We start from the raw sequence: 3,436 nt of genomic DNA on the forward strand, positions 1-3,436 counted from the left end.
GTCGATTCTGTACATATGGGACCGTGGTATGACGCACCTTGAGCCAAAAAGATCCACAGAAGAATTATTAGTTATTTGGTGAATCTCCTCGACGAAAATGTGCACCGTAGTTATGTAGCAAGTGAATGGGACACATCGATCTTAGACCTAAATATCGAAGGCGCCGTAAAATTCTAATGCTTTATTGTCTAGCGTACTCGGAAGTACAATCGTTCTTATCGTTTTCTGTCATACGGCATGGACGAGGGCAGAAAGAGAAGGTGAGTGCGATAGCAAACGCTAGAGGTTAGACAATACTGTCTCTAGATTATCGACGGCTTACTAGAAAGTGAAGGGTTGGCTGCTCCCACAAGCTGTCAGAATAAACGGTGCGGTTAGCTGAAATCAATACTCGAGGTGATCCTTGGAGAAGACCTTGCTGGAGGTCGGCTTTCAGCTGATACGTATAATGATGATCCTTTTACCTATAGTTTCTAGATGGTACGATCTGTCCATGGCCCCGTGTATGTTATAATCAACATGAGTTGTTTTTATTTAAATTCAACAGGTATTTAAAAAAAGACTTGAATATTTCGTACAGTGGTTAAGCAAGGCTACATAAATAATCCCTGCAGAGATGTTTCGCTGGATACTTTAAATTCAATAGTGAAATCAGTAGTGAAACTTCATGATGATTTACTTTTGAAACAACTGTGGTGGTTCCTTTTCCTATGACGAAGAAGTGAAGTCCGGAGTCTCAGGTACCAACAGAGAGCGCTGCTGTAGACTCTCACATTGGCCACGTTCGCCTAAGTCCGCAACGGCTACGACCACGACTGCTGAAATTGTCGTTCCACTAACGAAATTAAATTTAAAAAAATCAAATAACCCGACTGCCAAAACTAAAAGGAAGGAAAATAAACCTAATGGTAGAACCCTGTTAAGTAGCTAATTTAAAGTTTACAGTCGAGACCATAAATAGGGTCGGTTATTTTGATTTTTTTAATTTAATGTTATTTTTCACTTTTTTTTCATATTTCTGTGAAACGGTAGATCAAAAGTATTTAAACCCTATATATTTAGAATGGGCAATATTAGCTTTCATTTGATACCCAATTGTTACAATACAAAATATTTTTTTCATTCCTCCGCCATATTTTTTTTCGCAGACGCCATATTGAATTATTATATAGCCTATGTCACTCCAACAGTTATGACGAATCCAATGATACCACATATGTTAAAATCCGTCTAGCCGTTTAGGCTGTAACGAGGACCAAAGAAATGGACATACATACCCACATACATACATATACATAGATACGCTCGAAAAACATAACCCTCCTTCGGGCAGTCGGGTAAAAAGGCCGCAGGCGTTGTGGCCGAACGTTATTAATGGAACGCATATATTGAGCGTTATATGCTCGCAATATGGCGGCATGGTGAAAACGTTCTGTGAGAGTAAATATTTCGCATAGATTGGAGTAAATTTTAATTCAACTGGATTTCCGTGAATTATGGCTGCGGTTATGACAAAACGAATGAGAACATAATGTTCGGAAAGTCTGACGACATCTCGCTTATCTGTCATCTGTCATGTTGAAAGCCAACTCTGATCCACCAAGACACGGCTTTATAGGGGGAACGATTCGATTTGTAGCATTCGAACATGGCGGATGTAGACCTATCTAATTTTGCTAGTTTCTGTTTCTTTGGCTAGTTGAAGTATAATTTTGATTAGTTTTATGCGGCGATTTACCTTAACAGTGAACAGTGGACACAAAATTCTATATATTCTCTCGTGTCTGACATTTTTTAATGCACAAGTTGTGTCCACGTGGTTTCTGGATTTTACTAAAAATCAGTTGCAGAAAACTACAACTACGTACACGTCCCCTCAAATAGAGATACTTTGACACCGGCGAATGGTCCACTATTAGGACAGAAAAGCCATATTTTAAAACAGAAAGATAGGGGAACGATATAGAGGGCGTCACGTCGTTGCGGACGTTTAGTAGAACTAACCATCAGTCTCTTAGCCATCTTCTAAGACACCCACGAAGAGAATGAGTCGTTCTATTCTTAAACTAAGCACAAAAACATTTACCTATCATACCTATCATGTATAAAATACGGTTGAACTAATCTGCAGATTTTTTCCCTAAATCGAAGTTCATAACATACCACGTCCTCTTACTCCTTGCTAAATACTTTTAGCGTGAGAGCGACGGTACGATACGAAGTTCGGATTTCGAATGTTGAAGTGGATTTCCTAACCACTGACAAAAACAGAGTACTAAGAGTAGTGTATCAAAAGTATTCTAAAATCATTTTGTAAAACTGCAATCAAGCTGTCAACCTGCTAAATAATTAGTTACGATTTAACCTAGTTTTAAGTTGTGTGGGTACACGAATAGTTTTAGTACAGAGAGAGGTCTGCCTTGTTGTTCAACCTAATGCGTGTTTCGTCTTAAATGTTAACTATAGGGATTCTAAGCAATATTTGATATTCTGTGAGTACCTAAATATTTTGCAGAGAAGAAATTTCAGAAAGATTTTAAAACAATTAATGGTCATTAACTTTATTAATTCATCATCATCTCAGCCTATTATTATGTCCACTGCTGGGCACAGGCCTCCTCTCATAACAGAGGCTTGGCCATAGTTCCCACCGCGGCCCAGCGCGGATTGGGAACTTCACACGCACCATTGAATTGCTTCTTCAGGTTTGTGCAGGTTTCCTCACGATGTTTTCCTTCACCGCAAAGCTCGTGTAAACTTCAAATGTAATTCCGCACATGAATTTCGAAAAACTCAGAGGTGCGTGCCGGGGTTTGAACCACGACCCTCTGCTTGAGAGGCAATAATTAAATTTAAAAAATGAAAAAACCCGACTGCCAAAACTAAAAAGGAAGAAAATAAGTCTAGTGGTCTAGAACTCTGTTAAGTAGCTAGTTTAATGTTCAACAGTCGGGACCCATTCTATAAGAGTTTTTGAGCGTCACGATTTAAATAGGTCCCGACTGTTGAACTTTAAATTAGCTACTTAACAGTAGGCTTATTTTCTTCCTTTTAGTTTTGGCAGTCGGGTTATTTGATTTTTAAAATTTAATGTTATTTTAAACACTTTTTCATATTTCTGTGAAAACGGTAGATCAAAAGTATTTATAACCTATATATTTAGAATGGGCTAATTATTAGCTTTCATTTGATACCACATATTGTTACAATACAAAATATTTTTTCAATTCCTCCGCCATATTTTTTTCGCAGACGCCATGTTGAATTATTATATAGCTATGTCACTCAACAGTTATGACGAAATCCAATGATACCGCATATGTTAAAATCTGTCTAGCGTTTAGGCTGTAACGAGGACCAAAGAAATGGACATACAATACCCACATACATACAAATACATACCGCTCGAAAAACAACCTCCTCGGGCAGCGAGTCG

Source organism: Choristoneura fumiferana, chromosome 16, assembly GCF_025370935.1.
Source record: "Choristoneura fumiferana chromosome 16, NRCan_CFum_1, whole genome shotgun sequence".
Classification (NCBI taxonomy): Eukaryota; Metazoa; Arthropoda; class Insecta; order Lepidoptera; family Tortricidae; genus Choristoneura; species Choristoneura fumiferana.